The sequence below is a fragment of the Camellia sinensis genome, chromosome 6, assembly GCF_055761805.1.
Source record: "Camellia sinensis isolate YWXY chromosome 6, ASM5576180v1, whole genome shotgun sequence".
In the NCBI taxonomy this organism is placed as follows: domain Eukaryota; kingdom Viridiplantae; phylum Streptophyta; class Magnoliopsida; order Ericales; family Theaceae; genus Camellia; species Camellia sinensis.
The window spans coordinates 125244905-125255073 of NC_138966.1; the positions used below are offsets into that span (position 1 = coordinate 125244905).

Genomic DNA, 10169 nt, shown 5'->3' on the forward strand with positions numbered 1-10169 from the left:
TTTTGGCGACCAAATATTAATTAGTCGCGAATGATCATTATTTTTGACGACCAAATATGAGTTGGTCGCAGAAGACCATATGTTGGCGACCAAAAAATGAGTTGATGGCAGAAAGTGATGTGGTTTTGGCGACCAACTACAAATTTGGTCGCGGAAGGTCACATTTTGACGACAAAAAAATAAGTTGGTCGTGCAAGATCAAAAATAAGTTGATTGTGGAATTGGCGACCAAAATTTTGGTCGCTAAAAAACTTATTTTTAGCGACTAAAAATATTTTAGTCGCTGTATATGGAGTTTTGGCTACTAAAACTATTTAGTCGCCGAATGGAAAATGAAACATTATTTTTTATCTTTGGCGACCAAAATTTTGGTCGCCAAAAACTTATTTTTAGCAACTAAAAATATTTTAGTCGCCATATATTGAGTTTCGGCTACTAAAACTATTTAGTCGCTAAATGGAAAATCAAAAATTATTTTTTATCTTTTGGCGACCAATAGTTTGGTCGTCAAAAACTTATTTTTAGCGACAAAAAATATTTTAGTCGCCGTATATTGAGTTTTGGCTACTAAAACAATGTAGTCGCCGAATGGAAAATAAAAAATTATTTTTTATCTTTTGGCGACCAAAATTTTGGTCGCCAAAAAACTTATTTTTAGCAAGTAAAAATATTTTAGTCGCCGTATATTGAGTTTTGGCTACTAAAACTATTTAGTCGCAGAATGGAAAATAAAAAATTATTTTTTATCTTTTGGCAACCAAAAGTTTGGTCGCCAAAAACTTATTTTTAGCGACAAAAAATATTTTAGTCGCCGTATATTGAGTTTTGGCTACTAAAACAATGTAGTCGCCGAATGGAAAATAAAAAATTATTTTTTATCTTTTGGCGACCAAAATTTTGGTCGCCAAAAAACTTATTGGCGACCAAACTTGTTGTCGCAAAAAAAAAAAAGAAGAGTTTTTTGCGACTGTAATAGGTACCGTTGCAAAAAAAAAAGTAAAAAAAAAAAAATATATATATATATATATATATATATATTGTGGCTTTGAGACATTTTCATATATATATATAGTCACAAAATAGTTTAAATAAATGCAACGTCATTTTTCTGTCACAAAAAAAAATTAAAAAAACAATGTCGTCTTACTCTTTCTTTGTGTCTGTCTGTCTGTCTCTCTCCCATTGTGTTCACCTTGCTCACTCTCTCCCTCTCATCTTCTCTATTTATTGAGCTCTCCACTACAAGAAAATGCACTTTTAGCGACCGCTTTGTCTCTCTCTCGCTCATCACTCTGTCTCTGTCTCTGTCTCTCTCTATCTGTCTCTCACACATCTCTCTCTCACCACCCATCTCCTCTACCACATTCACCACTACTGCAAATGTCATTCCACTACCACCATTATTACCAATGTTGTCACTCCACCTCTACGACTACCATTACTACCACCATCACTGCCACTACTACCACTGCTACCACTACTACTACTACTATTACCTCTCCTCCTCTACCACCACTCCATCTCCTCTACCACTACCATAACTTCACCACTAATCTTCTTCGCCATCACCTCTTATACACCACCTTCACCACTACTGTCGCTCCCTCTTCTCTACCACAAAAAATTAGCTCTTGATTTTTAGTAAACAAAAAAAAAAAAAAATGGGCCACAAAAAAATATTTTCCATTGACCATAAAAAATTAACTTTATTTTAATAGAAAATATTTTTCATTAAAATATTACCCTACTTCTACCAAATAAAAAAAAAATTCATTAAAATAAAGTTAATCTGTCTGTCTCTATCTCTCTAAATTTCATTAACTTTATATTTTAATTGAAAATATTTTTCATAAAAATATTACCTCTACTTTTACCAAATAAAAAAAAGATTTCATTAAAATAAAAATGAAACTAATAAATTTTCAACCTTAATAACTAAGAAAAATAAAAAAAAAATTTCTGCAGTTTCAACCAAAAAAAAAAAAATTAGCAAAAAATAAATAAAACTATGGCCTATCTTAACTCTCCTCTTCTTTTCTTCTTTTTTTCGTTTTCCCGCTCTTTCTATTTCCCTCCTTTCTTTCCCCCCTTTGTTTCTCACGATCTCAAATCCCCAATCCCTAACAAAAAATCCCCAAAATACGATACTATAGGGAGGGGGAGAGGGAGGGAGAGAGAGAGTTGATCGGAGATTCTCAAAAATGGGGAACTATCACTTCGTGTACAAGGACGTGGAAGGAGCTTCGACTCAATGGGACGATATTCAGAGAAAATTAGGAAACCTCCCTCCGAAGCCCCCTGCATTCAAGCCCCCATCCTTCAAGCCCGCCGAGGACGAAGACTCTAAACACAAAGACAAAGCCCGCCACCGCGACTGTGACTACCACCGACGACTACGACTCTGTTAAGTTCTCTCTCTCTCACTTGTTTGCTGCTCTCACTCTGCCCCTTTCCCTCTCCTTCTAATTTTTGAAACCCTAACAAGTGATTTTTTTAAGTCTAGGGTTGGTCAAAGTCGTCTATCTCCTATGGGATTTTGATTTTGATTCGATTTGTTCATTTCCAAGTTCTTTTTCTTTAATTTGATTTATGTGTAAATTTTGCACACCTTCAAACTGCACGCAACTATATGCTTAATGCCTACTGATTTTTCCTTCTCTTCTATTTCAGTCCCTTAATTTCATTTATCAAAAAAAAAAAAAAATTTGCGCCCTTTAATTTTCTTATGGTGGTTTCATCAGCAATCCCCTTGTAATGCAGAAACCTTGCTGGAAATAGCTTCACTGGTGGCATCCCTTATTCCATATCTCAGATGACTTCCCTAAAATACCTGTTAGTGAAGCATCCGAAATTTGATTTTTATTGTTCATGGAAAAGCTATTTAAAACTTCACACTTAACCACTGGTTGTTACATTGCATTACCAAACAAGGGAGGAGAGAAAACACAATCTTTTATTTCCTCTTGTAATTTAACAAATCATTTCTTTTAAGTGATGTGCATTTTTAGTAAGATTGGCTTCTTTGATTTGTTTCTTAATTTACTAGCATTTAAAAGATAGCTGTAGTAAGTATGCTTGCTTTTAATAGCTGTAGTAAGTAATCTGATTTCAGTCTTGGCATAAAGATGCTTGTGAGACCCTGAAAGATTAGAAATTCATTACTGTTGGTCTTAATGATTATCATAGTCTTGGTAATAAGTGTTTTGACTTCACTACTCTATCTTGTTGCAGAACTTTTGTGATGCCTTCTAGGATGTGTATTAATCCAATACATAATAATAAAGGGCTTTTTCATCAGTCAGACAATGCAAATTCAGAGGAAAAGTAAGCTTCATTTGGCTTCTATTGTAAAGAATCCTTGGTTGGTTACATCACAACAGAGGGAACAAAAGAAGAAGACAATAGTTGAACACTGGCTGTTGTTTTGTTTTCAATGAAATTGTTTGCATAACACTTGTAAATAATTTCCTTGCATTTCTTTTCCTTTTATTAAAAGCAACAACTTGAGGCTTATGGTTCAATGCATGGTACAAACACTGACACAGGATTGGTGTCTTGCATGCATATTAGGCACTTCCTAGTTTGCTTATGAATAAAATAAACCAGGACATGTGTGCTGCACTCACAAAATAAAATAAAATGAAATAAAAATAGTTGCCTCATTGTATTAGCAGTTGTAACTCTCTCGTGTTAAAAATTGAGTGGTATTTTCAGAGAAATAACTAGAGGTGTTGTCTAATGTATGCTGATATTTGTGTCATTTTATTTATTAGGTGGGCTGCTAGCTCCTGTGCCATGGATTCGTTGTATGATTTGGAGCTCATTTCCAACACTGTTCCTGTAGTTTTTGACAATTCTGAAACATGGCATCTGGCTCTATCAACAAGCTTGAAGTTGGGGAGTAGAGGGATGGCCCATGTACAAAAAATTACTCGTGTTGATCTCAAAGAGAAATGTCAATATTCAAATATCTTGCTCATTAATCGAACTGCTAGCCCTCTTGCATGGTAAGCTCATTATTGCCATATAATATTTATTTTGCTTTGCTTAGTTCCACAACACCCCCATCCCCACAATACTGGTGAAGGACAAATTGAAGAAATGTTTGCTCCATTGATTGTTCAAAGTCTCTGTAGTAGTTACCCTGTATTCTCACATTATAAGGGTTTGGAGGAGACCAGCCTAACTTCTTTATATATTAGTTATTGACTGAAAAATGATCAAGGCTGTGATAGGGTCTTATTCATTTACATAATTAAATTTTAAAAACCAATTTTAATTGAAATGAACAACAAAACCATTTTGAATTAGTTCAGATTTCATAAGTAGTAATTATATTGTTTATGTCATATGCCATGCAATATTATTGTTCAAATCTTTGAAAAAATCACACCTGTGTTGGTAGAGTTTTTCATGTTTTAATCATGATTATATTATTAATCTTGATAATTATTCAGGTTTATGGAGTGCAAAGATCGAAAAAACCACACTGCTACAATGTTGCCATATTCATTTCTTCCTTCAATGGCTTCCCAGAAACTATGACATGCAGCAGAAAAGGTTTACCATGTACAATCTTTTTAAGTTATGATTATCTACTCAGTTCAGGTGAAATAGCACATGATTTACCATGTATTGGCTATTTGCACTGTCTGCTAACAAATACTTGGTCCAGTTATCTTGTTAATATCTTTTGACTGCGCATAAAGTTTCTCTTCAATTAATGCAAGAAAAAACTAAACTCAAGGAAGCAGTAAAATTCTGATATTGGCATAATTTCATGGTGGGCCCTATTAGAACTATGCATAATCATTGTATTATTCTTGGTAGAGTCTTATATTATGATTATTTAGGTTAGGCATTGATCTGGTTTGTTTCATATTATCTAGTAGTGTTCTATAGGTCATCAGTATATTGCTAATTTCAGAAATTTCTGAAAATGGGTTGTAGTTGCTGCCTGTAGGTTATAATTTGGGTCAAGTTTTATATGGGTTGTTAAGTATGATTTTAGGTAAGTTTTGAATGAGTTTTAAATGCCAAAGTCTTTATTTTTTAAATTTTGGAGTCAGTCCTTTTGGAATTATGAGTTCTGTATAAAGGGATGTACTTCTTATTCAACAATGATGAGTTTAGAATTTTTTTTGAGAGCTTTTGAAGCTTGTTTGGGATGGTCTGTGCGATGCCTGCTTGCAGGAATCCATGTGTGTTGCCTACTCTAGTTGTCATCTTCATCATCATGATGCACTTTAACCGTTAAAACACGCTGAACCAGATCTGTTTCATCTTCCTTTTCCTACCATTAATTTTGTTTACAACACTAACATTTTTTCTTCAATTCTTCAACCCTAGCTTGCTTTAAGTACTTGGATTATTATTTTGTTAGTGGATTATACCAGTGGACTTGGTGGACAATTTCATATGATAAGAATTATTTATTTTTATGAATTTTGGCATTATGATAATTAAAGATTTAATTTGAGTATTTTGCATTGTTGGTTTATGTGGTTGGACTTTTAGTCTTGTATGCTTATTTAAATGAGTGTGCGACGTTGCCATGGAGCTTGAGGCGTGACAGTTAGGAAATGGAGACTGTTGGTTTATCAGGTGGTATGGACCTAATAGCCGTAATCAGAGCCTCAGGAAGAATTAGTCATGCACGGGGTCTCAATGTTCCTAGTTCGGGTATTGTTGGTGAGCAATTCATTGAGAAGATTCGTAGGGTAAGAGGTATGATTTAGATATTGGATCTGCATTTTTTTTGATTAATCTGTTTGAGGGAAATCTCGTTTCTTGCTATTTTAATATTTTAAAAAGACATCCTTTAGAAACAACCAAAAGAAAAAATGGAAAAAAGGGGCATGTAAAATTGATGGCATAGTTAATAGTTCATGTTGACCCTTCTGTTTCCCTTTTTTTATTTTTTATTTTTGCTTTTACTTTCCTTTACAAATTGTAAAGTTTACTCATGATGCAAACTGTAAGGTCATCTATAAATAGTAAAATTAAAGCAGCGAGAATGTTTGGAAATTGGTTGGTTTCAAGATGGACACACTTGGAACTTTTCTTAATCACATTTTGGTATTGGTTGTCACTGTTTATGCTTATTTTTAAGTTAGTATGGATATAATTAGCTTTCGATATGAAAAATCAAGTATTATAGGTTAAGAGTATTTTGATTATTTCAAAATTTTCTTGACATGGAAGGTAAGGGCATCCATGGGTCATACATAGGTGAAGTTGTGTATTGGGTCATTCTATATTCTTTCTATCTGTTTTAGATGAGTTTTAAAAGTCAAAATTCTAGTCAAATTGAAAATATGTTTCAATTTATTGATGGATGATTTAGAAATGCTTCAGAAACCACAACAATAAAATGTAATGACAAATTAGTGTTGGTAATGAGGAAGACATGGTGGACTGAGGAAGGTGTGAAAAAATGTACGGTAGCATGGTGTTTTGTAGAGCAAGTATAGAGTGGATGAAAGGATAGGCCATCATGTCATTGGTGCATCAAATGCAGTAAACTGTTTTGAAGACCTTGAGACGTACTAAATGGGACAGGGGGTTGGTTTGCTCTGATGAATAAGGAGAAAGAAATATTCTAATGTTTATTTTATGAAATACCTATTTGCTATGTATGCAGTTCCATTTCTGATTATACTACTTCTGTGTAAGCCAAAATTCCTTTCCTTGGATTGTAATGACAATGTTTAAATAGTGAATAAGAAAATAAATCGTTACGTAGGAGTGAGATTTTTTGAATTGTTACCAACAAATACTTTGGAAATAATATGTAGTTGCCTTTTCATAAAGAAAATTCTATGAGGAAACATGAAGACTGGTTAATACTTGGTAATGGGACATGTCCTATATAGAATTTTGGTCATGGTACATTCTGTGAGGGGACATTGATGAGAATGTTCATTATTATTGTTTATATTTATAGTCCTGGTTAGAATTTGATTTGAATTTTTCCGAATTTGAGTGGTCATATGTTGTAGTAGTGACTGACCTTCCAGCATGATTGAAATGTGTTAAACAAAGATGTTGGTGGCCCATCTGAGAAGTTCTGGGGTTTACTTACTCTCCTTACTTGGTGGCCCATCTCAAAAATTAGATTCCATTAAACTTTGAGTCAGAGAGCTAGTCTTAGCTTTTTGTTAAAAGAAAATTTCTCTGAAGAGATTTTCCTCTTTAATGTGTTTTCAAAATTCCTCCACTGGGAGTATTATACAGATCCTTATTCACTTCTTTTCTTGAAAAAGCACTCTCTGGTTGGCGTGATGAGTTACGTAAAGACATTGAACAGCTGTGTATGCAACAAGCTGGTCCTGGTTACCTTGTTGTGGCTACTCGAATGCATTTTCAGAGGTATATTATTTATCTCAAGTCCATCAGATGAAGTTGTTATCATTAATATTTTTTTTGGTAGGTATGCGTTGGCATTATCTTTTCAAATTGGAAATAAGAATGCATTGTGAATTTATCCCCCCCATTAGGACAGCTAGCTTGGAGCAGGAGATTGAGAGCTTGAAAAAGAAGTTAACTGCTTGCACTAGAGAGAAGTTAAATCTCCAAGAGGAGCTTTCTCAAGTCCTTCCTGTAACATTGATGGGAAGGGCTGGGGATGGTTTGAAATAAAACAAACTTCACATGACACAACTCCTGTTTCTAGCACTAGGACAAAATTTTACATTCCTTAATGAGCTAAGATTAGCTCTAATATCACCCATTTCTATCTTCTTGACTCCTTTCCCTTCCAAACATGATACATAGTACCAGCAAGGGTCAACCTGTAAACATAATCTGTAATAGCCTTACCTCCACACTCTTCAGCAAAAGTCAGGCATTCTTCTACCAGGAAGAATTCTCCTCAAAAGAACAGTCCAAGTATATGCTGAAAAATATTAACAAAAAAATAAATGATCGTGATCAAACCCATTGCACAATACACACATGTTTTCAGAAACAATCCCCCACCTAAACATTCTATCCATTGTAGCCAGTCCTCACTGAACAGCAACCCATTACACAAAGCTCCACTTAGGAACATTTTGAGGCAACCATGCCAATTTATGTTAAGGGACGATAGGGTATAGTGTTTGAATTGCTTGCCAAGCTATTCACCATTACTAGAGGGTAGCCAAAACACGGAGTCAGGCTTATTAGGATTCAATACAAAGCTAGCAGGGTATTAGCTTCAATCTCAGAATAGCAACCAATTGCACAAAGCTCCACTTAGCAACATTTTGAGGAAACCATGCCAATTTATGTCCAGAGACGATACGGAATACCATTTGAATTGCTTGCCAAGCTGAAGCCACAGTATATTCACCATTACTAGAGGGTAGCCAAAACACTGAGTTAGGCCTATTAGGATTCGATACGAAGCTAGCAGGGGTATTAGCTTTAATCTCAGTAATAACCACTCTTCTACCTCTAGGCCACTTCCAATTCCCAAAATTAATGATAAGAGGAAACTCTACTATTCACAGCCATGCCCATATGAAAAGCAACCCTTTCCCCATATTTCTTATTCAAAGGACCCAAGGGATGCCAATTATCAAATCGCGGAAATGTAACAGTCCCATCACCAATGATATATTGATCAAAGGCTGCCCCACAGCTCTTAGTTCAAAAAACTTCCTGACAGTCCAAGATGCCTCAGTAGGAAGACACTTACCCTTAATTACACAAGTATGGACCCACTTAACCCACAAAGAATCAGCTTTCTTACTTAAAGCCCACAAAGGTTGTCTTAGCATGGTGGCCTTATTCCACTCTCTCAAATTTCTGAATCCCAAGCCCTCTTCAGCCTTTGGTGCTCAAATATGCATCCACTTCACTTTTGCACTGTAGTACCTAAACTCACTCCCTGTCCACAAATATGCATCCACTAGAGAGAAGTTTGTTTTATCTCTATTATTATTTTTAAGGAAAACTCGTCAGATGTATTCATTCATATCATATCTGGTAGGTAGGGTAGCAGAATGGATGAATATGCTTTCCCTTGATGTCTTGGGAAAGAGAACAGAAAGGAGGCACAAATGTTATGCCACCTTATTTATGTGAACTGCAAATTTATATTTTTTTTTTGGTACACGTTAATCTTTTGTGTGTGATTACTTAGATTAGGGGCCTTGATCATCAGTGCTGATTGAATGTCAGCTCAAGTTGCTCATCTACAACCCAAAGTTTAATCTAAAGCTAAGACCATCAGAATCATTCATGTTTTAATTAATCTGTGGTATTATTCGTTAAAATAAACTTTACCAACTTTATTAAAAAATCATATATAAAAGTGAACTGAATCAATGGAGCTTTGATAGTTAACTATGTCTGTATTTGTTATGGTTGTTAGCTTATTAATCATCGTGTACTGAAATTTGCAGGTACAGCAATAGGTACAGTTTTATTATGCCAGGTAGTTGTCTCAATACGATGTACATGCTTATAGGATTTAATTGATTTTTGCAAAGATACGGGTTTGCAATCCAGTGTTGCTGCCACTATCATGCTTCTCTGATAAATTTTCCAATTCTGTTTCTTTATTAGGTGCCTTACATCACTACTGCTTTGATGGATGCGAAGCGTGGCACGGAAGGGCGCAAGGATTTTTTGATTGGCTATCAAGGCAACTTAGTGGATTAAGCAATTTTCCTATTGCTGTAAATCTGAATTATGTATTGTTTCAATTTGTTATGCTAGATGGATGTGACTTGTGAATGAAAACTTAGAATAGTTGTATTGTGTCGAATGTTAATGAATTATGTATTGTGTCGAATGTTAATGATTCAGTTAATTTGAAGGATGCTTTAAAATTATAGGTTTATTATGGATTGAATGAATTATTAGGAATTACAGGTGTATTGTTTTCCTGCTTTGGCGACCAATTTATTAGTCGCAACAAATAAATTTTTTTTTTTTCGCAAAAAATGACAATTGCCGACCAAGAGTTTTGGTCGCAAAAAATACATCTATTGTCGACTAAAACAGTTCTTGGTCGTAGAAACTCACTTTTGCCGACCAAAAGTTTTGGTCGCGAAAAGTAACAAATGGCGACCAAAACTTTTTTTGGTCGTGGAATGTCACAATTGACGACCAAACTTTTTGGTCGCGGAATGTCACGATTGGCGACCAAAATTTTTTGGTCGCGGAATGTCACGATT

At 34.8% G+C, this 10169-nt stretch overlaps 1 long non-coding RNA gene across 1 annotated transcript; it reads left to right on the plus strand.

The window, feature by feature from the left end:
* The first annotated feature begins 7304 nt into the window (after positions 1 to 7304).
* Positions 7305 to 9824, plus strand: LOC145792379 (uncharacterized). The gene is made up of 3 exons (XR_014331774.1): positions 7305 to 7371; positions 9393 to 9424; positions 9556 to 9824. It is a non-coding gene; the product is annotated as an uncharacterized LOC145792379 (long non-coding RNA).
* Positions 9825 to 10169: the final 345 nt, after the last annotated feature.